Source organism: Rhinoderma darwinii, chromosome 2 (genome assembly GCF_050947455.1).
Source record: "Rhinoderma darwinii isolate aRhiDar2 chromosome 2, aRhiDar2.hap1, whole genome shotgun sequence".
NCBI lineage: Eukaryota > Metazoa > Chordata > Amphibia > Anura > Rhinodermatidae > Rhinoderma > Rhinoderma darwinii.
Genome location: NC_134688.1, coordinates 173,481,259 through 173,509,072, shown reverse-complemented (window position 1 = coordinate 173,509,072; position 27,814 = coordinate 173,481,259).

Here is a 27,814-nt window from a genome sequence, read left to right as displayed (position 1 = left end):
CATTTGAAAGGTGATCTAGATAAATGAGAGACCCCCAGAGCTAAATGTCTAGTGTCATTGCAACATTGTCCATGTCAAATTTGAGTTAATTTTTTATAAATTTGCAAACATTTCTGAAATTCTGTTTTCACTTTGTTGCTATGGGGTATTGAGTGCAGAATGATGGGGAAAAAACTTTTTTTTGTATTTATTTTTTTAGTACAAGGCCTCAACATAACAAAATGTGAAAAAAGCCAAAGGGTCTAAAGACTTTCCGAATGCACTGTACTGCTTACAATCTGGTTAAATATAGAACACTGCACAGTTATACCAGTTTGAATGATTAATTCAGAATCTATGCAGAAGGATTTCTTTATTTTGTAGTTTTCCTCTTTCTTATTTGCTGAGGATTTCGTAACTTATAGTTGTGCAACACTGTAAACTACTGTTTTAATAATATGACACATTGGCCCACATTTATTACTTAGTTACGCCTGATTTTGGTGGAAAGGGCACAGGTTAAAAAGTTGCATTGAAAATTGTGCTGAATTAGTGTCAAATTTGTGAAAAAAATTGCTACTTTTGTCTACTCACTTCAAAAGAGGAAAACAGGCGAAATAAGGGGACATGGTCACACTGTAAATGTACTTTTAGATTTGCACTACCAGTCAAAAGTTAGGACACCCCTTTTTATCCCATGGTTTTACTTGATTTTTATTTTCTACATTGTAGATTCATACTGAAAACATGAAAACTTGTAAGAAACACATATAGAATTAAGTGGTAAACTAAAATGTGTTAAACAAACAAGATTATGTTTTATATTTTAGTGTCTTCAAAGTAGCCCCCTTTTGCTTTGAAGACAGCTTTGCACACTCTTGGCATTCTCTCAATTAGCTTCATGAGGTAGTCACCTGGTATGATATTCAATTAACAGGTATGCCTTGTCAAGAGTTAATTTGTTCAATTTCTTGCCTTCATACTGTGTTTGAGACCATCAGTTGTGTTGTGCAGAGGTAGGATTGGTACACATTTCCATACAGTGTTTAGGCGTATTCAACTACTGTTGTAATCCACATTATGGCATGAACCATTCAACTAAGTATAGAGAAACGACAGTTCATCATTACTTTAAGACATGAAGGTCAGTCAATCCGTAAAAATATCCTCAAGTGCAGTCATGAAAACCATCAAACGCCAGGGTTGCCAACTTCCACTTCAGTAATTTCTGGACAACTGAGCTAAAAATCACAGACAGACCCAAATTACGGACACATTACAAAATTAAGAGCTAGTGATAAACCTCATGTACTGTTTTTTCCTGTGTATATAACCTTCATCATCCCTCTATATCACTCTACCATCACTGTATATAATCGCCATCATCCCTGTATATGACCGCCATCATCCCTGTATATACCAGTCATGATCCCTGTATATAACTGCCATCATCCCTGTATATAACCCCATAATCCATGTATTTAACCCCCACCCGTGAGGTCAGGACCAGGTGACTCACTGGTCCCAGCACCGACCAATGACGGTCTGTCTGACTGAGGTCACCTTAGTCAGAGACAGTCACAGACTGTCATACATTCCTCCCCTGTCCCCATCTACTCCGCCTGTGGGCTGCTGTGGGCCCACTTCCATTATTCTTTGAACTGCGCCTGCGCATGTAAATTTTGGTGCTTGCGCAGTGCAAATTATGAGAGTGAGCGGAAGAAATCCTGTACAGTGTTTTTTTTCTGCCGGACAAACGGACAGCAGAAAAAAAATAAACAGGTTTATGCGGACTGTCTGTAAATTTACAGACGGTTGGCAGCCCTGTCAAACTCTATGATGAAACTGGCACTTATGAGGACTGTCCCAGGAAAGGAAGACCAAGAGTTACCTCTGCTGCAGAGGATAGGTTTATTAAAGTTACCAGCCTCAGAAATCACAAAATAACAGCACCTCAGATTAAAGTCCACAAAAGTGCTTCACAGAGATTAGGTATCAGACACATCTCAATATCAACTGTTCAGAAGAGACTGCGAGAATCAGGCCTTTATGGTTGAATTGCTGTAAAGAAGCCACTACTGAGGAACAACAACAACTAAAAGAAGAGAATTGCTTGGGACAAGAAAGACAAGGAATGAACATTAGACCAGTAGAAATCTGTACTATGGTCTGATGAGTCAAAATGTTAGATTTTTGGTTCCAACCGCCATGTCTTTCTGAGACGCAGAAAAGGGGAGCAGACAGTTCATGCGTGTGTGTGGTTCCCACCATGAAGGATGGAGGAGGAGGTGTGATGGTCTGGGGGTGCTTTGCAGGTGACACTGTTGGTGATTTATTAATAATTCAAGGAACACGTAACCAGCATGGCTACCACAGCATTCTGCAACAACATGCCATCCCATCTGGTTTGCGATTAGTCGGACCATCATTTGTTTTTCAACAGGACAATGACCCCAAACAGCCTCCAGGCTATGTAAGGGCTATTTGACCAAGAAGAAGAGTGATGGAGTGCTGCTTCAGGTGACATGGCCTCCACAATCTCCCGACTTAAACCCAGTTGAGATGGTTTGGGATAAGTTGGACCACAGAATAAAGGAAAAGCAGCCAACAAGTGCTTAGCACCTCTGGGAACGCCTTCAAGACTGTCGGCATTCTAGGTGACAACCTCATGAAGCTGATTGAGAGAATGCAAAGATTGTGCAAAGATGTCTTCAAAGCAAAAGGGGGCTACTTTGAAGAATCTAAAATATAAAACATATTTTGGTTTGTTTAACACTTTTTGTTCACTACTTAATTCCATATGTGTTCCTTCATAGGTTTCATGCCTTCAATATAAATCTACAGTGTAGAAAAAAAAAAGAAACAAGAAAAACATGGAAGGAAAATGTGTTTCCAAACTTTTGACTGGTATTGTATCTATCAATGGAAAACTGTAATGTCGGGGTAGGGAGACAGACAAGTGAGCCCTAATCTACCCGCCACTCAGTCCCTGCCTACTTGCAACGACCCGCCCTAGGCGACGGGGTACAACTGGGCGACGGTCCCTACACTCAATAGATGCACGACAGACAAACAGACAAGGGTACAAAGAAGCCAGGGAAATGGGGAAGTTGCCCACGGGGACACCGTGAGCAACAAGCGAAGTGAACGAGTCGAGTCAAAACAGGAGATGAGCGAGGTACAAAAACGCAGAGCAGAAGAGTGGTCAGTAAAGCCAAGGTCAAACACAAGCAGAGGAGCAGTAGTTCAAGAAGCTGCAGCAGGGCCAGGAAACCAGCAGAGAAGAATCACAAGCAAAGGAGGAACAGGAAAGGCAGGTATAAATAGACAGAGGGCGGGAGCTAGCTCCGTCTGGCCAGGCTGTGATAGGCTCTCCCACTCCTAAGCCTACCATCCTGGGTGGTGGAAGATGGAGTCAGTCTCACAGACATAGAAGCAGGTGCAGACTGATTACCTATGGGCGTCGACACAGAAGTTGTGTCTGGCAGATCCTTTACACAAATTTTAAAAAATGAACAAATTATTGGTGCAAATGTACGGCTGCTCATAGCAGGCTTAAAAAAATAAATTCAAATAGTCAAACAATTTAACCACATTTATTAGTAGGCAACTAATAATAATAAATTGGACACAATTCTCGCCAACTTACTCTCACCAATTTCATTGGTGCAAAATATGGCATTATTAATTAATGTGGGCCTTTGCATATAAATTAGATTTGGTGAGAATAATGGATTTAATTTTACTTTGGATAAGTGCAGAGGTTCTGAATAGTAGAGAGAAATATACATGACATTTTGTTAATTTGAGTCAAGGAGCTAAAAACTTCATCCATATCTGACCTCTTTTGGGAGTGCCCTACACATGTAATTCTGTGCCTTGCCAAAGAAAATCATGCAATAGAAGTGTTTTTATAATTTCTATGCAGATATTGATGGATGGATGGATGATCTAAAAGAAGCCATGTTCTTTATTTCAGCATGAAGAGCAGCTGAGAAGCGGAGTTCACACGTTGAAGATTTTTATTGCGGATATTAAGGTTTGCAATGTCAAAAGGGTGAGACCTGCGTCAAATCCGCAACAAAATCTGTGAAATGTGAACTTCGCCTAAGGTGGGAATGCAGTTAGAGAATGTTCACACCACGTTTGGCTATCTTTTGAAATGTCTGTGTAATAATTTTTTTCCCTTTTTAAACGGATCAGTTAACGGTCTTCCATCCTGGTTGAAAAGTATCAGTTTTTCTCAGTTTTACAAGTTTCCGACAATATCTGTTTATTTAACAGGATAGGCAAACTGAGACAGTGTAATTTTTCTGTCCTGTTGAAAAAAAGGATCCAGTTACGTCCATTTGAAGGAAGGGGTTAAAGGGAATGTGTCGCTAGAAATTATTATTCAGTTAAAAAAATTGTATTTGAGTGATTACACATTGTTTTAATTTTTTCACAAGTCAGGAAATATTATAAATTAGATTCTAATTTATAAAATTTCCATGTGCTGGCCACTAGATGGAGCAGTTCCCAAAATTGCAGCATGGTCACTGTGGTAAAGCAACCTCATTGATTTATGCTGCAAATTTGGGGTGGACACACTCTCCTCTAGTGTCCTCACACAATCCCCCCTCCCTTCTTCTGTCTAGTGCCAGGAGAAGGAGAGGTTTGAATGTCTTAAAACCTCCTACACTGTGTGCCGCCATTTTATGAGCGACTGTACAGTGTAGAAGGATTAGATACAGGGCTCAGCAGACAGTATCACATGAACATACACGAACATAATACACACATCATACACGGACATAAATTACCTGCTCCTGCCGCCGCCACCTCCGCTGCTCTACGCTCCTATTCCTTGCGCCTTCACTTTGTTAAACATATGGCCGGAAGCCACGGCCGGAAGTGGTCATCTTACTGTGCGGCAGCGGCTTCCGGTCCACATGAAAATGGCGCCGGATTTCGCTCTACGAACGAGCTTTGTTTTGGTGTGTGTGGGACCGGTGCATGCGCCGTTCCCACACAGACGGTGTACGCTTCTGAGAATGGAACGGCTGCCGTTCGCATTCTCTATGGGGTTGTATGTGCCATATAGCATCTCTGTATGTGTCGTTAGTCGACACATACAGAGATGAAAAAAAAATGGCAGCCCCCATAGAGAAGTAAAAGTTTGAATACAGTAAGAAGTATTAAGTGACAACACTAATAAATAACATTTTTGTTTAGATTTTATTAAAAGCAATATAATTAAAAAAAATAAAGAAAATCATGACACCTTCCCTTTAAAAAGCCTCCTGTTTTCTGTAAAAAGAAACGTTTGTTAGAAAAAAAACAGGACGATTCAACAGGACATAAAAACATGGTGTAAACCCATCCTTAAGTTAATATCCCAATGCTTCAAAGACATACTCACCGGGGTCCACAAGGGTTGATAAAAAATAGATTCAACTATTAAAGAACAACTATTTTGCTTTACAGGAGTGGAATAACTGCAATGAAACCCAACATTTAAGGTTTTGAGTAAAGTTAGATTTAAAAATGTTCTAGTTTCTACTACATAAAACAGTAGTTTGAAAGTTTGTTTTTATTTAGAGACTAACTGCGAACTGACTTTTTGCACTAAAATCTACATTGTATAAATGCATTCAGAACTAAGTGAACTGAATGATTGAGTTATTTACATTGGAAATGAAATGCTATTTGAAGAATGTAGCTTTCAAGTGAGTCAAAATAAATGTATCTGTCAAGTGAAACAACATATTTTAAATAATTTAGAGACAAAACTATTGTTTGCCTCACATTGCTCCACACTCGCAGGCAACTAAAATGCAGTTAAGATCTTTTTTTTCTGTTTAACATATGCAAAGAACTTCTAAAGTTAAATGTGTTGGATGTAAGGATACAATGGAGCAGATTTACTAAAGATCATTGTTGTCGGGAGCACATCTCCCCATGTAAACAGGGGATGTGCACTGCGGACAATGATGCAAACTCTATGGGGTCAAACGGTTTTGTTCATTGAGTAATAATTGCACCATGTAAATGGGGCTAAACGATTATCTGATCTACAACTTAATTACTGCTTTTGCTATGGTTTTCTGTGCCCCTACATTTAGCTATTATCATAAGACTACATCAAATAAAAATGCATTCAGAAGACATTGGGGTAGATGTACTAATGCTGTCTAATATTTAGGCTACATTCAGACGAATGTAGCCAAACCAGTTTTTCACGTCCGTGCTGCACACATGTGGGACGCGTTATCACGCATCCCCATAGACTAGAGTCTATGGAGGGATGCGTGAAGCGCAAAAACAATAGGACGTCCTATTTTTTCATTGACCCTTCACACTTGAATCAACGATTGTGTGAATGGCCCCAATGGCCCCCATCGAACGGCCGTCACACGATCTACATATACACTCATCTGAATGAGCCCTTAGACAGCTTACACTTAGACCAGGCAGTCCAAAGATGAGCCAAACTTATTACAGTGGCGCATGTTTTATGCTAAATTTGGTGCAACTTGCTAAACTTGTTAGGCACTTTTATCTTTGATTTACCACCTTTGATTTAGCCCATTTTGCACAAAAAAATTATGTCAGATATTTGGCACACTTTGATGCCCCCTCTCTGCTAAGTCACACCACCTTTTTGAGACACTTTTTGAAAGTGTCTAGCCAGGTACAAAGATCTGCTCTTTTTGGCGCATTTGCTTAACAAATATCGCATTTTTCAGAAAATAAGACGCACTTTTTATCAAAAGTAAACATTGGTAAAAAGTCCCTTTGTCTTATAGTCGGCAGTCATGGGGCCTAGCTGCGCCAGCCCCCCTGACTGCTTTCTTAACCCCTTCCTGACCATAAAGCGAGGGGGGGTGATGTTTGGAGCAGGCTCACGTGCGGGGCCCACTCGATGCACTGCAGGTGTCAGCTGTGTTTTACAGCTAACACGCTGCTCTAACGGCCAGGAACATCTATCACACTGTTCCTGGCCGTTTAACTAGTTAAAGAGGCTCTGTCACCAGATTTTGCAACCCCTATCTGCTATTGCAGCAGATAGGCGCTGCAATGTAGATTACAGTAACGTTTTTATTTTTAAAAAACGAGCATTTTCTGGTGACAGAGCCTCTTTAAAGGGGTTTTCCCATGAGGGACATTTATCCACAGGATGTCATAAATGTCAGATAGATGCTGGTCCCACCTCTGGGACACGAACCTCTCTCTAGAACGGGGTGCCCTAAACCCCGTTCTAGCTTTTTTGTGCTCACACTGCCTTCCGGCCACTTACTAATTACATGGTCGGGAGTTACAGAAACAGCATAACTCGCTGAGATACGCTGTTTCTGTAACTCCCATAGAACTGAATAGTAGTTACGGAAACAGCGTAGCTCGCTGAGCTACACTGTTTCCGTAGCTCATATAGTAGTGAATGGCAGTTACAGAAGCAGCGTAGCAAGCGAGTTATGCTGTTTCCGTAACTACTATTCAGTTCTATGGGAGTTACGGAAACAGTGTAGCTGAGCGAGTTACACTGTATCCGTAACTCCCGACCATGTAATCAGTAATTGGCCGGGCGGCAGCATGAGCACAAAAGGCTAGAACGGGGTTTAAGGGGTCTCGTTCTAGAGATAGGTGTGGGTCCCAGAGGTGGGACCTGCATCTATCTGACATTTAGGACATATCCTGTGGATATGTCATAAATGTCTCTCATGGGAAAAACCGACCGCCGCGGTCAATAGCGACCGCGGCATTTAAACCGTTAGATGGGGACTGCCTCCTCCGACAGCTTAACATGCAATGCGATTGTCATGGAAGCCCGGGGGCCTAATGAAGGCCACCAGGTCTGCCTTCTGTCTGTCCTCTGCTAAGCCATGCCTCCGGCAGGGCTTAGCTGCAGCCTGTAAGAACGACAATATACTGCAATACATTTGTTTGCTGGCTCAAGTCCCCTAGGGGAACTAATAAAATGTGTAAAAAACAAGTTTAGATAAATTTTCAGGAGTGTAAAAAAATGTAAAATACTAAAAGTTAAAGAAAAACACCCCTTTTTTCCATTTTTGGTATTGCTGCGTCTGTAAATGTCCGAACCATTACAATATATCATTATTTAAATCACATGGCGAATGGCGTAAAAGAACATTTTTTTAAAAAAAATAACACCACTTTGTTTTTTTTTGTCACCTTGGCGCTAAAAAAAATTAAGTAAAAAGTGATCAAAAAATCGTTTGTACCAAAAAATGGTGCCAATAAAAACTACAGCTCGTCCAGCAAAAAAAAAAGCCTTCACACCGCTCAATCGATGAAAAAATATAAAAAGTTATGGCTCTCAGAATGTGGTGAAACAGAAAAAATGTTATTAGTAAAATATGAGATAATTTTTTCATATATTCTGTTGTCTAAAACCTGGGTGCGTCTTATAGTCCGAAAAATACGGTAGGTCTAAAGCCTGATGTGACATTATGCGCCAGAAATGTGGCACATTTTGTGACTTATTCTAGGTGCAAACACATTAGGACCGCATGAAAGATGCGATCAGCCAACAAACGAGTGTTTGCTCGTTCATCGGCTGATACCTGGACCCTTTAACACGGATCGATGATCAGGAATGAGGGTTCTGTTACCCCGATCATCGACACGTGCAAAAGGGCAAAAACGTTAAAATAGTTTAATACAGTTAAGTATATTTTGATATTTATCTTTACTATAAAGCCCTTAAAGGGGTGCTCCCATCTTAGACAATTATCCATAAATAGCTGATAGATGCAGGTCCCGCCTCTGGGACACACAACTATCCCCAGAATAGGTGTCTCAAAACCCCATCTCATCTGGTAAGGTGGCCGTTACATTCCAGACAAAGAATCAGTGCAGAGGTGGCCAGGATTACAGAAACAGATGAGTACACTGTGCTACACTGTTTCCGTAACTATAATTCTTACAGGAAATAGTGTAGCTCTCTATTCTATGCTGTTTCAATAACTCCCATTAACTTCTATGGGAGTTATGGAAACAGCATAGCACAGAGAGCTTGACTGTTTTTGTAATCCCAAACAGTTGTTGTGATCTGCCTAATAGTTTGCCAGGCATTGTTATAATGACAGGCAATAATGCTCTGAAATACAAAGTATTCCAAATCATTACGTAAGCGATTACGCTATTGCTTCCGGCAAAACTACTGATCCGGTGCACAAAAGAGACAAACGGAGACGAGGGGCACTGGCTCCGTCACCATTGTAATCAATGGTGATAGAGACGGAACCCTCTGGTTTCCGTCGATGTCAGTTTGTGTCTGCTCGGTGTCCCGTTCGGACAGAACGTCAGAACGGGACCCCAATGCAGATGTGAACAGAGCCTAACATATTATTTATATTGGCCAATTTCAACTTGCACAGTGCCATTCATAAACAAAAAAAACTATGGACAAATTGGATTAGTTCTTAAATGGTTATTTTATTATTAAACTGCTTATATCAACATCACGGGGCCTTAATGTTAAGATATTTCTGTCCTCTAGTGATGAAATATAAAATTAAGAGATATTTCAGCAACATGCAACACATCCATAGGAATAAACTAGGGGCATTTTTTTTTAGATTTCTTGTATATACGTGGGAATATTACATATCCACAGCTATCAATCAACAACTTAACTGAGTTGACTTAAAGGGATTGTCCATTATAATAAAAATATGTCTGCTTTTTTCAGAAACCGTGCCACACCTGTCCATGCGCTGTGTCCGGTTTTGTAGCTCAGCCCTATTGAAGTAAATAAGACTGAGCTGTAATACCACACACAACCAGTGGGCAGGTGTGGCCCTGCTTTTGAAAGAAAGAAGTCATTTTCTTTTGCTAATCCTGGACATCCCCGTTAAGATTTTTTTTAATATCTACCCAAATCACCAAAACATTGGTTCTTTTCTTTGCTCTAATGAATGTTGGCTAAATATAATGGACCGTCTCCTCTAAACTTGACTAAAAGGGGAGTTTTTAAATACTTGAAAGAAGATCTATTGTTTTCACATTCGAGAAATAATTGTAAGATATTACATTACAAAATGTTGTCTAAATTAACAACTATTAGCATGTTTTTCTAAAATGTTTGTGACTAGATTAAGGGGGGAAAAACTATGTCGGCAAAATAATTTCTATACCTACATATCTTCACAAGTTTTTCTTTTGTATTCAACTTTTTGAATTAATTTAGATCTCTTCTATTTAACAGCAAAAATGGTCTTGCGTGATCTCATAGATAGTTTTCTCTAGTCTGGTTTCCATAGAACTGACACACTGGAGATTTATCTCCTTGCTAAAGTGAGAAGAAACTGTGAATGTCGGGGCTTCACTAACCTCTTCAACAAAATAATTTGCTGTGAGCCTAAATAGACGTCTAATGCAAGTTTTTATTTTTAACAATATCATTGTAAATGCGGTTTTCTTCTCCTACTTCTACCAAGGGATCTACAATTTATGGTTATTAGAAAATCATATTTTGTAACCAAACAGTTTATGAGATGGACAGCTAAGTTACTATTGCACAGAAGAAAATAGACTTTTCACAGTTTGTTTTCAATGCTACTATAGGCTGCTGTGAATATGAAGATTAAGTAAATATTCCTCTCGCTTTCCAAAGATTTTTTTATGCATTTTCAAATAGTAGCCCAAGTGAGCATCCTAAAACTGCAACAGTTAGGAAAATACGTTTTTCAATTCAAAATATGAGGTATAAGGACAAATTCTGTGACTGTATTCCTTTGGACTTAAATAATAATTTTGCTTATTATCTGTATTGATTTTAACTCATTGTAATTATGCATTAAATATCTGTTTTTATTGCCTGATAGAAATAAAGTATAAAATAAAATAATAATCTAATCTAAATCTGCTAGAAAACCTAGACTTACATTTCCATTTCCATCAAATTAGCTTTGATTATCGCTTGAAATTGTAAGCATTCTTCTCAGTCCATGGATCTTGTAAAGTGCTTGCCTATTTTGGATAATTGCTTTAAAAATTTACAAATACCACCCCCACCCTAATGCCAGCTGATAGCATGGGGTCCTCTTGCATAACATTATTGTCACAAAGGGAGATAACAATGTAAATGTGCATTTTCAGGTTCTGTCACCACATTATAAGTGGCCTATCTTGTACATGATGTGATCGGCGCTGTAATGTAGATTACAGCAGTGTTTTTTTATTTCGAAAAACGATCAATTTTGACGGAGTTATGACCTATATTATCTTTATGCTAATGAGTTTCTTAATGGAGAACTGGGTGTGTTTTACTTTTTGACCAAGTGGGCGTTGTGGAGAGAGGATTACTTGTCACATCAGCCTGAGGAGGAGGTGGACACATTTGTTCTGTCTATGGCTTTTTTTTTTGTGCCGTATCCCTGTGGAGCGTCGCCTGAGAACTCAATCCGCGGTGATGATCATACTTGAAGCAGTAACCCCCCCCCCCCCAATGACCCCATTGAGTGCTTTACTTCATTGGAGCACTGGCTGCTATTTGGCCACACTACCCCACAGTCACATCTGTCAAAAGAGCTATACTTCACCACCTCCTCCTATTCCGCAGCATCGTCCATATTTTTAACGCCAAATAGCTCCAGAACCTCCAAATTTTAATCATGGTGGGTACTACCATCCACACGATCCTTACGCCAATCCACCTCCTTGGCAACCTGCTGCGCAACCACCCTCTGAGCGAATGGAGGCAAGTCCATCAACTGTTTCACCATCCTCTCCCGACTTGTATCATTTGTAATTTGATCTGAAGTTACAAAAAGAGAAAAGGTTATTTTTATTTATTAACAGACTCTGCCTTTTGACTGTTATTTATGGTCTGTTTTATGTTTTTTTTTTATAAAGTATTGTGTTGTAAAAGAACTATAGTCTTTTTTTGGAGGCTCAACATGATTTTCATATTTTTACTTTCTTTTGCAACAATTAACTTTTAAACACACCATCAGATTTTCCATTTTCAAAATTTTTATTAACAAAACTAATATATACAAAAATACTTAGCTCTAAAAAAAATTAGGTATTAGTGGATATTCAGCTAAAAAAATATATTTGTAAAGGGTCAAGAATTTAAAAAATGTATATTGTAAACCTTGCCATTTATATTTTGACCTAAATATGAAAGCCCACAACCGGCGTCAAGGGTCCTCATTGTCTTGCGTGTTCCTACACTAACTAACCAATCAGAAATAAAACTAAATAACTATGTACCTAAACTAAAACAATGTACCTAAAGAATAACAACAGTAAACTTCACGCGTGGCATCACAAGCGGATAGCATTCTGCTGCCAGGGAACTGCACCCTCGGCGCTCAGGAAATAATCAGCAAAGAATTCCCAAGTTCGGAGGCCAGATGTCCCGGTCTTCCTTTCGCTGTGTTGTCAATAGTCAATGATCTAGTGGGCATGAGATGTTCCACGTCACCATCAGATGTTGCGTCGTACATTCGTGTGTAGTTGTGCAGGATGATACATGCTTTGAGGACTAAATTTACATTGTCTGCATCCATTTATAATGTTGACATGAACACTCTCCATTTGTTTGACATAATACCAAAGGCGCACTTCCCATAGCGACAAGCCCTGGTAAGCCGGTAATTGAATATGCACCTTCGGTCGTCCAAAGCACGCCTAGGAAAGGGCTGCATAAGATGGGTGGATAGTCCAAAGGCCTCATCTGCCACTATCACAAATGGTGCTGGGGATCCACAAGATTCGGGCAGTAGGCGGGGTTCAGGGAGGCCTAGCTGGTTGCTCAGAAGCCGCTGACCCATTCTGGAAGCCCTGAAGATGCCAGCATCAGCAGTGCTTCCATAGGAACCGATATCTACAATTACAAACCGGTATTGACTGTCTGCCAAGGCCAACAGTACTACCGAGAAATACTGTTTGTAATTGTAGAAACGGGACCTTGAGTGTGGCGGCTTCCTTACCAGGATATGTTTTCCGCTCAGCGCCCCAATGCAGTTGGCGAATTGTGCGTTGGTCATGAACCCATCTGCTATACTCATCCACTGTTCTGTTGTGGGTTGAGGCATCACAGTATCTTTTAGTTGACGCCAGATTAGATCAGAGGTGAACCTGATAATTCCAGAAATGGTCGACGTCCCCACTAGGAATTCGAAATGAAGGGACGCAAACGAATTTCCAGTGGCAAGGACTCTGAAGATAAATGAACGAAAATGACTTTAATTACACAAACTAATTTATAATGTCTAATTTGAAGGCATTTTATTATAGTTCTACACTAGCACACTGGAGATTAGTTTTAAAACAGACAGTATGTATTCTTACCTCAGGGTGATGATGAGACATTCCTCAGGCGAAATGCTGCGTCTCATGTTCGTATTCTTGAAGGTTAGGCCGGAACACAGCTCCTCCAGCAGCCGATCAAAAGTTGCGACTGACATCCGATAGAAGGACTAAAATTTTGCCGGATGCAGCCGCAGGTCCTCATAAAGTGTGTGGAAGTGCCCTTTGTAATTACGTTGGGAGACAATGGGATGAAACCAATTCCGCCTCCTCCTCGGTTCTTCCTCCACCATATGGCGTCGTTCTCCATATGTGCGAGAGATCAGACATATGATAAGAACACGGTCCATAGCTTTGGATGTCATGTTCACACAAAAAAAAAGTACTCTAAAATCAAAGCTCAACAAGCACAGGAATCACACAAACCTCTCTCTATGCTGTACAGCAATAGGAAATGGCGAATCCCGACAATGTGACCTTCCTGTGGGTGTTCCCAGGGGGTTGGGACCAAATTTTAGCTTGAAAAGTTCCTCCTTCCATTTTTCACACGCGTGTAAAACGTGCGATATATGCGTGTCATACGCGAACAATCTGAAGGACAACGCTCTGTTATTCGCGCGCAAGAAACGGACACGCTCAAGTGAACGAGGCCTTAGATGCTAACGTTTATAAACCTACTGAACATTGTCTGTATGCTTATGTTTGCCACAGCAAGTTTCATTCAGAGCTCATTGTTCAGAAAGTACTTTCCACAGGAAGCACTTCATCTAATTGGCTTCCTGATGAAGTTGAGAAACACAGACTTTCTTCTCATGGTCATTGCAGATAACACATATTACAGAATTTCAACAGTTATTAAGTAACATGTGCACCAGAGACACTTAAGGGTGCCCACACAAATTAGACAGAACTCAGCCTTAGCCACCATTTTGGTGTATGGGGGCCTTCCGAGTCAAGACAGATGTCAAGGGAAAGGAGGAACGGGTATGTTATATTTCAACATACCCGGTCCTTTGTTCCACAGGAAATAAGCTGCCATCAGAGGGGTCTGGCAGCAGCTTAATCCCCTCCCCTCATTGAAATAAACATGACTGCCTGGCCAAGCAGAACGGGCATGTTTATGCGGAGTCAGGAGAAACGACTGTAAGCCTAACGACCACTCAGCTGACAGTTATTTAATGTATATGGTCACCTTTAGACCAGGTTCGCACAGCGCACCAACTATAATAATTGCTGCATTATACTGCACTGTATGCGAGAGGGAATTTTATTTTTAAGAAATATAAAATTAACAATTTAACTTTTTTCTTATTTACTAGTCAGGAAATGAGAACATTCATAGACATCAACGGAAAACAACCCAAAATGTTAAGTTAAAAAACACAAGGTACACATTTCAGGACTACATGGTATATAAGATTTGTAAAGCCATTTATTATCAGCCACTCCTTATTATAATGTTATTGTTAGGAATGGGAGTGATATGATAACAACCCAGAATGGCAGAGAAAATTACAAATTCTTTTCTGATTCCCGGCAAATGTAGTACAGAAAATACAGGTTCGGTTCACGCAACCCATAGTCTGTCGTAAAGGCTGGCATGATGTGGGTATTTGTGGAGCCTCATACCATAAAACGCTAGATCTCTTCCCTATTTCTCACATGTAAATAATCCTGAACATAAACCAATACATCAACAACTGCCCTTCTCTCTTAACCCGTTAGTGACCGGCCCATCGTGTTTCTACGTCGGTCACTAACGGGCCTTATTCCGATGCCATAGACTTTTTACGTCACGGCATCGGAATAAGTAAACAGAGCAGGGAGCTGTCAAATCTCCCTGCTCTCAGCTGCCAGAGGCAGCTGAGGGCTGGGAGCGTCCCTGCTCTGCCGGGTGAGATTGATATTAGTATCGATCTCACCCGTTTAACCCCTCAGATGCGGTGCTCAATAGCGAGCACCGCATCTGAGTGGTTTTGGAGAGAGGGAGGGAGCTCCCTCTCTCCCCCACCGACACCCGGCGATTCGATCGCCGAGTGTCTGTGTCTCCAATGGCAGCCGGGGGTCTAATAAAGGCCCCCAGGTCTGCCTGGAGTGAATGCCTGCTAGATCATGCCGCAGGCATGACCTAGCAGATGCCTGTCCGTGTTAAACGGACAGGCAGTAATACACTGCAATACAAAAGTATTGCAGTGTATTATAAATGCGATCGCAGAATCGCATATTATAGTCCCCTAATGGGACTAGTAAAAAAGTGAAAAAAAAGTTTCATAAAGATAATGAAAAAAAAAATGTGAACAAAAATTAAAAACCCAGCTTTTCCCCTTACAAACTGCTTTACTATTAAAAAAACAAAATAAAGTAAAAAAGTTACACATATTTGGTATCGCCGCATCCGTAACGACCCCGACTATAAATCTATTACATTATTTAACCCGCACGGTGAACGCCGTAAAAAATGTAATAAAAAACTATGGAAAAATTGCTCTTTTCTGTGAATACTGACTTTAAAAAAATGTGATAAAAAGTGATCAAAAAGTCGCATCTACTCCAAAATGGTACCAATAAAAACTACAAGTCTTCCCGCAAAAAAAAAACCCTCATACAACCGCATCGGCGAAAAAATAAAAACGTTACGGCTCTTCAAATATGGAGACACAAAAACAAATAATTTTGAAAAAAAAGCGTTTTTACTGTGTAAAAGTAGTAAAACATACAAAAACTATACAAATTTGGTATCGTTGCATTCGTAACAACCCGCTGAATAAAGGTATTGTGTTATTTATATCACACGGTAAACGGCGTAGATTTAAGATGCGAAAAAGAGTGGCAAAATTTCATGTTTTTTTCTATTTCACCCCAAATAAAAGTTAATCAATAAATAATATGTCCCCCAAAATGGTGCTATTAAAAAGTACAACTTGTCCCGCAAAAAACAAGACCTTATACAGCTATGTCGACGCAAAAATAAAAACGTTATAGCTCTTGGAATGCGACGATGGACAAAACTTAAAAAATGGCCTGGTCATTAAGGTCTAAAATAGGCTGGTCATTAAGGGGTTAAATTCCTGTTATGTTGACTGTGTGACCTAAACTTTGATCTTTGACATTATAGCTGACAACAATTAACTGATTTCTGAGTGTGAAAAGCTGTCACCTTGATAAATTTACCCTTTTATTGTCTCAGAAATTGTGTGAAGTATCAGACAAAAAAAAAAAATAGCACAAATAATGATTAATTTAATTCCATTTTCATGTCAAACGAGATTAATTGTGAATAAAGGATTCCAACTTTATCATTAATGACATCAATTCCATCTGAAAATGTGAATGGATTTCAGCTCTGGGAACAGGGTTTCACAAGAGAGTATGTGAAGATTCCATTTTATTGATTTCTTCCTCTTCGTCTTGCCTTCTTTTTGTGTAAATTATTTTAAAACAAAAAAAAGGTAAATTTAGAGGGGAAATTTAATCATGAAAATATGGTAATATACAGAATATTAATTAAAAGAAAGAAGTAAAAATAATAATAAAAACAATAACAGCAATATTGCTACTGTTATCAATTATATGAAATACAGTTACGTGTATACACATCCAAGAATACAAATTTTATATGGGCTTATATGGAGAGATTCAGGTTTCTAGTATATGTGTTAGTAGTAATACAAATTGCTAAAGGTTCATACTTCTTAAATTTAGTGTGCCGACTTCATATTTTATAAATTAACAAAATAAATCAATAATAGTAGTTAACAAACCAATTGTAGCAGTAATCATTTTGAGTAAGATTTATTTGCATTATATTTTTTCCATCAGGGGTTACGGTATTTTTTATGGAAAAAATAGCGTTGTCTGCATCTCTAGGATCCGTTCGAAAACATAAACAGAGCCCAAATAGACAAAAGTTGGATGTGACCTACACAAATGTTTCTCTAAACTTATATCTATTATAATAGCATATAAAGGGGGACTACATTAAAGAAAACATTATGTGGTTAAGCAGCCTTTTATTTTTGCATAATGGAGAGTATCTTTCCTCGAATTGTTTTGATCACTGAGTAAAATATCTTTGTATAAATGCAGTACCCAGACAATCATCTCATGACATCAGAAAAACTGTTATGTATCATTTAGACGAGCATATACGTAGTCCGTGTGACGGCGGTTAAAACAACTGAATGTAGCCTAAGGCCCCATGCATACGAACGTGCTTTTGCGGCCGTAATTCCCCCGAAAATCCACGGGAGAATTGCGGCCCCATTCATTCCAATGGGACCATGCACACGACCGTGGTTTCCATGGTCCGTGCATGGCCCTGGAACCCGGACCGCAGAAAGAACGGGCTCATTGAAAAAGGCTTGAGAAAGGCGCTAGAGGATAGAGCTGAAACGTCGCACATGGGGCAATAAAGTACCCTCATTTTTTACACTTCAACTACGGTGTGCTGTCTGTTTTTTGGATTACTATATATATATATATATATATATATATATATATATATATCCGTCCTGCTATAGGACCCATATATATATATATATATATATATATATCCGTCCTGCTATAGGACCTTTATCAAGCATGTATATATATGTTTATATGTAAGGACATAGATTTGACTTAATATGTACTATATATGATATTATTGCTCCATACAAGTCCTAAGTTGTACAGAACCATAGTAAGGGCTCGTCCACACGCTGCGGAATTGCCGGGTTGCTGGACGGAAATAATGCAGCAGAATACAGTAGCAGCATAGTGGATGGGATTTAACAAATCTCATCCACATGCTGCGTAAAATCTCCGAGCCGAAATTGACCTGCGGTGCGTATTTTTCGGACTGCAGCATGACAATTCCTGCTGCGGAAAGCATCCAGAATTGCTGCATTTTTCAGAGATGTCTCTGAAGCCTTTGACTTTCAACGGAATTGCTGCAGAAATTTTCTTCAACAATTCCGTTCTGTGTGGACAAGCCCTAAGGCACCCATAGAAGTCTATGGACCTATATTGTACCACTATACCTCCTCACGCCTCCAATGGCATACATAAATCACTGGAGGCATACAGAAAACAATAACGCCATGTTCCATCAGATGAAGTATTACAAAGGTATTCTCATGCTTTTTGAATAGAATACGGTATTACTGTACCATAGAAACTCTATGTACCACTGTGTGGAGGAGGCCGAAATGTAAAAATCATCTGTAAAGATCATCTGCTGGTCGTATCGTTTTAAAAAAATGAAAAATTATCGTTGTTGGCAGTACATCTCCCTGTGTAAACAGGGAGACGCGCTGCCGACATGGTAATATTGTATGGGGATGAGCTATCCGAGTAACGAGCGCTCGTTGCCATCCACAGCTCTGTGTGACAGAAGCGAGTGAGCGACGATCAGCGATGTCTCGTTATTCGGCACTTGCTGCACCGGCCGCTTATCGGCCAGTGTAAAAGCACCTTTAGGAATAGAGTGAAAACAAATTTAAAGCATGCAAAAAAAAAACAATAAGTCACTTAGGCCAATGTTTCGGTTTAAGCAGAACTAGTTTTGAATGATTCCGGTGTACTTTAGTTTGGAGAATGAAAGGGGTTGTCTAAAAACGGATGACCTATCCACAGGATAGGTCACCAGTATATGATCAGTGCGTGTCTGACATCCAGGACCCCGCACCGATCCGAAACTCTGGCTTCCTCCGTGCACCGGATGATTGGAACGGGCTGCAGTAGTTGGAGCCGAAAGCAGATGGCTCTGGTCAAAGAATAGGAGCAGAGCTGGAATACTGCAGCTCGGTCACTATTCGTTGACCGGAGCCATCTGCTTTCGGCATCATTGTCTGGGGCCCGGAGGCAGCCGGAGTGCCGGATCGGTGCGGGGTCCGGGTGTAGAACATGCACCGATCATATACTGAGGACCTATCTGGGGGATAGGTCATCAGTTTTCAGAAAGTGGAAAACCACTTTAAATAGCATATGCTTAATTTTTAGGTATTAAAATGATAATAATGGGTTGAAATGATCAGGGAAAACAGGACACAATGGGGCAGGTTTACTAAAACGGTCATAGACAGCTCAGAATTAGACTATCACAGTGACTCCTGCTGGATAATAACTTTGGGGCACCTTTAGACACTTCTATCTAATTTTATACCACCTCTTGATTGGCTTACATTAGACAACTTTGTTTGCGGAAAAATTTTGGTGCATCTTAAGCCACGCCCCTTATCGAGGGCAAGTTGCAACTATCTGTTCTAGTGCAACTAAGGGCAGATTCACACGAGCGTTGCGTTTTTGCGCGCGCAAACAACGCGGCGTTTTGCGAGCGCAAAAACCATTTGACAGCTGCGTGTGTCATGCGTGTCTGATGCGCGGCTGTGTGATTTTCGCGCAGCCGGCATCATAGAGATGAGGCTTGTCGACGCCCGTCACTGTCCAAGGTGCTGAAAGAGCTAAATCTTTCAGCACCCTCGACAGTGAATGCCGAACACAACAGCGAAAAACCTGTAAAAAAAAAAGATAAAGTTCCTACTTACCGAGAACTTCCCGGCCGTTGCCTTGGTGACGCGTCCTTGGTGACGCGCCTCTCTTGACATCGGGCCCCACCTCCCTGGATGACGCGGCAGTCCAAGTGACCGCTGCAGCCTGTGATTGGCTGCAGCCTGTGCTTGGCCTGTGATTGGCTGGAGCTGTCACTTGAACTGAAGTGTCATCCCGGGAGGTCGGACTGCAGGAAGGAGACAGGAGTAATCGGTAAGTTAGAACTTCGTTTTTTTTTTACAGGTTCATGTATTTTGGGATCGCAAGTCACTGTCCATGGTGCTGAAACAGTTTAACTCTTTCAGCACCATGCACAGTGAATGTCTTCCGACGTCGCGGACCGGAAATTTTTTTGCCGGGTTCGGCCAAAACGAGTTTGGCCGAACCCGGTGAAGTTAGCTTCGGTTGTCGGGGTTCGCTCCTCGCAAAGACACTCCGTTTGGATGCTTGGAAACAGAAAAGCACGTGGTGCTTTTCGGTTTCCATTCATCCTTTTGACAGCTGTTGCGCAAACACGCAGTTCACACGGAAGAGCTTCCGTGCGACCTGCCTGGTTTTCACGCACCCATTGACTTCAATGGGTGCGTGATGCGTGAAATACGCAGAGTTATTGAACCTGTCGCGTATTTTGCGCAGCGATAAAACGCTGCGCAAAATACACGGACTGTGTGTACTGCCCCATAGACTTCTATAGGGCATTGCGTGCCGTGCGAAAACCACGCGGTCTACACGCTGCCAAATCACGCTCGTGTGAATCCCCCCTAAGGCTGGGATTCTGGCGCAGCACCAATAGTAAATATTTCCCATTGTTTTAATGATCTACAGATTGGTGAAAAATATAGTACATTTGTATGTCAGGAATAGGTGGCATGCAAGTCAAATTACTAACACAGAAGTTCTGTCGACCAATTCAAAGCGGACCTCTAATTCAGCATGACCGATTGGGAAAATGAGTGGACGGTCTAAAGCAAAAGCTTGTGTGATCATTATTAATTATTTTTTTCTTACTTATTTTTTTGGTGTTCATATAAAAAGATGTGTGCCCAGCTTTATAATGATTCTATTGGATGTCAATAAGATAACTTACCTTTTAATGCTTTAGCTGCCCCAGCAAAGTAAAATGTAATTGTAAATAGGATTATGAACAAAGCTTTTTAAAAACTAGACATGAGCAAACTGAAGTACTCAACAGAACTAATACTTTCATAGATTTATTTTTTTTTCCACACTGTTTACGAACCATCATTTTGTCATACTATCAAACACTACATGTTCTTTAAAAAAAATATATCCAAATGATATAAAAGATATGACTACTACCCATTCTGATGCACCGATTATATTGTACAATAATATTTTGATGCACAATTATAGACCCTACATTTTTAATTTCCTTAGTGTAAGGCTGGATTCACACGAGCATTTTACGTGCGTAATGGACGGAACGTATTTTGGCTGCAAGTCCCGGACCGAACACACTGCAGGCAGCCGGGCTCCTAGCATCATAGTTATATACGATGCTAGGAGTCCCTGCCTCGCTGCGGGACAACTATCCTGTACTTTAATCATGTTTTCAGTACGAGACAGTAGTTCCACGGAGAGAGGCAGGGACTCCTAGCATCGTACATAACTATGATACTAGGGGCCCGGCTCCCTGCAGTGTGTTCGGTCCGGGACTCGCGGCCGAAATATGTTCCGTCCATTACGGACGTAAAATGCTCGTGTGAATCCAGCCTTAGACTACGTTGCATATTTTGCTGCCGAAAATACACACCAAAACCGCAGCAATACGCAGGGAATTCGCAGTTAAAAACGGCATCTAATCATGCGTTTTTCGGTGTGGTTTTTACATTTTGATTCGTTTTTCGGCGCGTTTTCATGCTGTGGGTTTTGGTCCGATTTTCCACAGCACTAGGCAGATACAATTCGCAAGCGGAAATGCAAGATAAATTGGCATGCTGCAGATTCTAAAAAAGCACCGCAGGTCATTTTCGTCCAGAAAATACGTATCGTGTGCATTGCGCCTGAATGGAGCTTTGTTCTTGAAATCCAGAACACATGCTGCTCATTAGTATGCTAAAGTGACATAGGAACAAAGGAACATTCTTGGAACATCAAAGAAAACCAAAACCTTATTCACACAGTGCAGATTTGCTGCAGATTTTGCATGCACTTTTTAAGACAAAACCAGAATTGGATCCAGGAGAACAGACCTATAAGGTCTACCTCTATATATTTCTTCAGTTTAGATTTCGTTCCTGTTTTTGGCTTTCAAAAATACATGCAAAATCTGCACTGTGTAAACAAAGCCTAATGCTGGACTCACACAGGTAGGAAACGCTGTGGATTTTCCATGCGGAAAATCCGCATTGGATTGCAGTCCCAGCCATGTTGATGACATCAGAGCATGCTGCAGATTTTCAAATTCGCAGCATCCTCATTGTGTTCTGGATGTTTACTGTGGATTTTACCATTTATAATGTAGAAGAGGTGAAATCCACATGTGTTCTTGCTGCAAAACGCTGCAGCATTCCATTCTGTGTGAATCTAGCCTTCGGCCTTGTACACACATTGCAGCTTTTGCATGCATTTTTTTAAGCCAAAACCATAATTGGATCTCTATATTGGATTTCTATATTTGTTCTTTTTAGGTTCTGTTCCTGGTTTTGGCTTGAGAAAAGGCTTTATACTTAGGGCGTAAGGAAACCAAAAGTTTGCAACTTTGCAATAATATACACAGGAAAACACTAGTCAATCATCACAGATGACTTTGTATAGGTTCATTTTCACTTGATCAGTATAAAAGAAAACAAACGATTCAATCTGCTGAGATTAAATGTGATTACACAATAAAACATTAAAAAATGGAAGGTTGTCATTCTGGACAATTATGCCATAAGTTGAAACAATAAAATGCCAATCGATCCTTGCCTTGATCTTTGACCTGGTCTGAGCATCTGCCTTTATCTGTAACCCGGGTTTCTATTGATAGGGGCACATCTGTCATTTGGCAGAAATTACTTTTCAAATATTGGCCAAAAATTGCACTCGAAAACTGCTAAAAGTATTTAACAGATCGGATCCAGTTTTTCACATATATATTTGTCTTTTTCATATAAAAGGCCGAATAGAGGCAATAAATGGTAGAGATCTGACTTTTCTGACAAAAACCACCAGTGTATGGCCAGATATGGTCTCCTCAGTCAATAAAAATATAAATTAACTCTAAATTGTCTTGGCAAAAAAACAAAACAACGGAGGACAGTATGCAGGAGGGCTACTAGAGACATTTTTTCAATGATCTTTCCATGGATCAATAGCAGCGCAAGCATTAATGCTCTCTTAGTGACTGCACTATTTATGATGTTTCCAGGGCAAAGGGACAGCCTGCCATTGTTTCAAGTGGTCTTAGATGAGAGTGAAGATGCAGTAAACTTCATCTCCATGTCATGGTCACATCTCATTATGACCAGTTTTACATACTTATTCTTTTTATGTTTATTTCATAAATTTACCAGTGCAATATGCATTATTTCAAAATTCAGTGCCATTTCCCTTCAGTACCAGCCCCAATGTCAGTGGCCTCATGTTAAAATTGTGGCCATGGCTCAATCTGGACTACACTTGGCCTCTGTACATTGTACGGAAATTTCTGAGCACTGTACAGAATACAGCAGTAACCTGCCCTTGTCTTGTGCCTGCACCCTCCAATACATTTTACGACCAGCTGAATGCCATAGTTTACCATACAATGTCCAGACCGGGCACACCCAAGGCATGTTTATATGTAGCAGCAGGTATTGCGGGGGAGGGGAGATGGGATTTCACAGCTCTGAATTTTCAATTAATTTATATGAGTAGGTCTGATATTTTGATGAAATAAACACCTCTATTAAGGGGGAAAAGTATGTAATTCCAGATAACCCCTTTAGAATAATACAGGCAGTACAGTCGTCTGACAGTCTGCCATTAGCCCTAGCCTAATTCCAAAATTTGCATACAAAAAGCTGCCATATGTCAGAGAGTAAATTATCCTGTTATTCTTCTTCACGTACCATGGCATCGACATTAGGAGTTTGTTTTTTTTTCTGATGGGAACTGCATTTGAAAATGTCTGCATATTTTATTGCCCACTTAGCATTTGAATGCAGGGATTTGTAGAAAATTATTCTTTCTAGCCTTTTTTCCAGAGCCTTGTGGACTGCAATTACTCCATATAAAAAAAACTCAACCTTAATTGTATGTTACCATTTTCTCTATCAAATGCATTTTGAGTTTCCAATGTCTTACATGACAAATAAGAACTGGTATTCGACTTGCCCGTTACCAGTGTGTTGTTTGGGAAGCCATTGAGAGGAACATCTGCATAATGATTTATTTTTATTTTTTACATGAATAAGATCACATTCTTTTGTATGTACAAGACAATTAAGTACCAATACTTATTAGTTAGTCATTCAGGCCACATGCCCTATTTACCAAGAAAGTGCACTAAGGCCTCTTAGAGGCTTTGATACTACACAAGAAAAGCATAACAATGTATTTTGCCAAAGGGCATGGCTACCACCAAAAGAACTTAAAACTGAGGGGGAAGGGGCTTCCCATCAATATAATCACAAAAGCCATCCATTCAGTAAGATAAGCTGTTTACAGCCATCAACCTTTGTAAGTACAACCCGGTATTGGAACTCTTTGTCGTTTACTCACTATGATTTTTCCTTTTCTACGTATAATAACTGTTTTTATGGGTATTTAAATAAATTTGGCATGTAGAAACTTGTGTAATAAGAGAAGCCAAATTGTGTTGATCGGACTGTAAACACACATGCTATAATGGAAATGTGTGCATTCTACTGGAAAATCCCTGCTTGTATAATATTTTGCAATCATAATAACCAAATGGACAATGTTTTCTATTAACACATAGGTTAATGGGCTCACTGAGCCTAATGGGCCCATTGGTCTTTTTTGCACTTTCGATAGCAAGAATAGCGCAGTTTGCGGTTGTTATTCTTGCCATTAGAAAATCCAAAACCCTGAAAAACCCCATTAATGATGTCCGTCAGGATTCACCAATACCAGTTTGAAAACAGATCTGGCATAGATGTCATTGCTCTGTAAAGGAAAGCATTAAGGCTAGTGTGAACAGAGGCTAACATGCCGACATTTAATAACTCCATGGTATTAAATTAAATGGACACTAACTTTCATACAACTTGTGCTAATCTAGTAGTATACCTCATATCTAGCAACTTTGCAATTTACTTTCTTCAAAAATGTTTCTGTTTTATCCTTGCAAAGTCTGTATTAAGTTCCTGCCACTAGGTGTATCCCTTTCTGTAATCCGCGGTCCACCCCTCCCGGGACACATGTAAGTTCTCTTCGTAGTACTGCTCTCTCATGTAATCGTTGTAATATCTGCTTGTTTCTCTCTTTCTGCTGTTATACCTATTTTCCGTTTCAGCAAGCCAGCGTTCTTGTTTCCTAATCTATTTCATACATACCTTCCTCTTTCTCTCCAGTGTATGGTTCTTATAATCTGCTTTACCGACACTTCTCTATTGCCTGCGATATCCCTCCATTTCTCTGACTCCATGTGCACTTTGCGTTATGCGGTTTTAATGTTAGCTGCAAGTATCACCCGATATTAACTAGAAAGCTGAACGTAAGCTCTAATGCTGGATTCTCACGTCATGCTAAAAATGCGCTTTTTTTTAATGCGATTCATGGCAAGACATGCATTTTTAGCGCAACGGTAGAACCAAAGATTAGTGTTTACATGCGATGAACTGGCTGTTAATATAAGGAGAGATTAGTAAATATATAGTTACATTTAGTTAAAGCCTATTGGTTTAAGATAATCCGCGCTTCTGATGGAGCTGCAAGGCATGCTAGGAAGTGTGGGTAAGAAGTCCGCACTGTACTGTACTGTCAGATTGGTATTTCAATGACATGCCCCCCCGCTATGGAGAGACCAGAAAATAGCGGAGCAGCTGAAATAAGAAATAGGAGATGAATACAAATTCTTAAAGGTTATCTAAACTTTCAACAAACTTCTGACATGTCATAGTGACATGTCAGAAGTTTTGATTGGTGGGGGTCTGGGCACTGAGACCCCCACCGATCACTAGAACGAAGCAGTTGAAGCACCCGGGTGAGCGCTGAGCCGCTTGGTTTCTGATCGGCTTTTCTCAGAAAGCCGATGTAACGGTGCATGGACTCAATAGAAAGTCTATGGGCCTGTACACCACTACATCGGTTTCCCGGAAAAAGCCGATCAGACACCAAGCGGCTCAGCACTCACTCGAGTGCGTCTGCCGCTTTGTTTTACTGATTGGTGGGGGTCTCAGTGCTCGGACCCTCACCGATCAAAACTTTTGATGTCACTCTGACATGTCAGAAGTTTGACGGTTTAGTTACACTTTAAAGCACTACAGTGCGGGTAGAACGTTATAACATCACTGGGTTATAAGGAGAATGACAATTTTGAACTTTTTAATGAAAACTCAGGTGTGCTTTAAAGCAATTATTAAGATTAGTTGCTTTAAAACCCATGTGCAAAGGACTGCTTTTGCCTAACTCACTAAATACATATATAAACACATCTCCACGTCTGCATATATTTCTTAAAAGTTCTAGCAACTGTAATGAAAGTATTTACATATTCTATAAGAAAAAATCAGCAGTTTTTATAGTGCTCTGTTATGGCAACCGAGGAGCCATGCATCTGGCATTCTGCTATTTATAGTGCTAGCACATAACTGAGCTTTGATTCTAGGTTTTCACTATATTAAATCTTCACAAAGTACAGAATTGTGCAGGTTTGGCCCCCATTCAAGAGTTATTGTCTGATCATAAAAATATATTACTGTAATTCTGAACAATGTACAAAAGAACTACAGGTACACTAAGCCGTACAACCAATAAACTCCCTACAAAACAAAAGCATAAAGCATGTCTACAGCATATGTGTTCCAAGTGACATCTGCTTTGCCTCCCCCTTTAGAAAAAAGTTTATGATGCTCTATTGCTTTGTCTGCAATGGGAACCCCTTTCCATTCATCTGGAGGTGACAAGGAGATAGACAGACTGATAAATAGGCTTATGGTCTATTTAGACCATACATATAATGGCCAGTTTATTTGAGCAGCTACTTAATACTTTTGCCCATATCCATACCTTGTAATGTCCAGCACTGTACTGTATGTTAAGAGGTTGAGATCTGACTTGGTCCCTAATTCAGACTACCTTTTAATTTTCACCCCGTGGGACATCTGTTTGCCTGTAAAGTCTAATAACCCTTCTCTTAGCTCCAGTAATCTCAAGAGTGATCCCCAAGGTATTTGTCTATGGGTATAGTGAGTTTTTGACCCATTGGTCTTTTCTTGTAATTTTCTGAGAGGCATAAAAAACTGAAATATGATTTTTTCAACAAATGTATCATTTGTACCAGTTGAATTTCTAGACAGTTAGCAGATCAACCCCAGGATGATCATAACTTGTACCACATAGCAGATTGAATTTTTCCACATCCATAAATGCTACATTAAATTGGAGGCAGCTGGCACAAAATTCCGTTATGATTTTCCATCATGACTTTCCATTTACAAATGAAATGCAACCATAGGGTACTTGAGGGGTGTCAACTAGCAATAATGAACAGACTGTTTATAATGCGAAGAAAAGCACTGCAGATCTATAACAATCTGGCATACACAATCATTTATAACCAAAATTATTCAGTAAAGAGTCAGATATGTTAGAAAAAAAACAAAAACATTATTGGTGGAAATACTAGATGTATTTTTATTACATTTAGATCTTAAACAAAGACATGGATTTCCATCACAAATAATGTTCTAATTAAAATGGGATGCTTTGTATCACAAATTTATCTTTGAGGATCGATAAGCTATCTAATGAATGACGAACATAACCATGGTTTGATGCTAAAGTGATTATTTTTAAGCAAATTCAAGCATGCATGCCATTCTTACAGAATGCTATATATCAAAATAGGGAAATTTGAAAATAGGGGAGG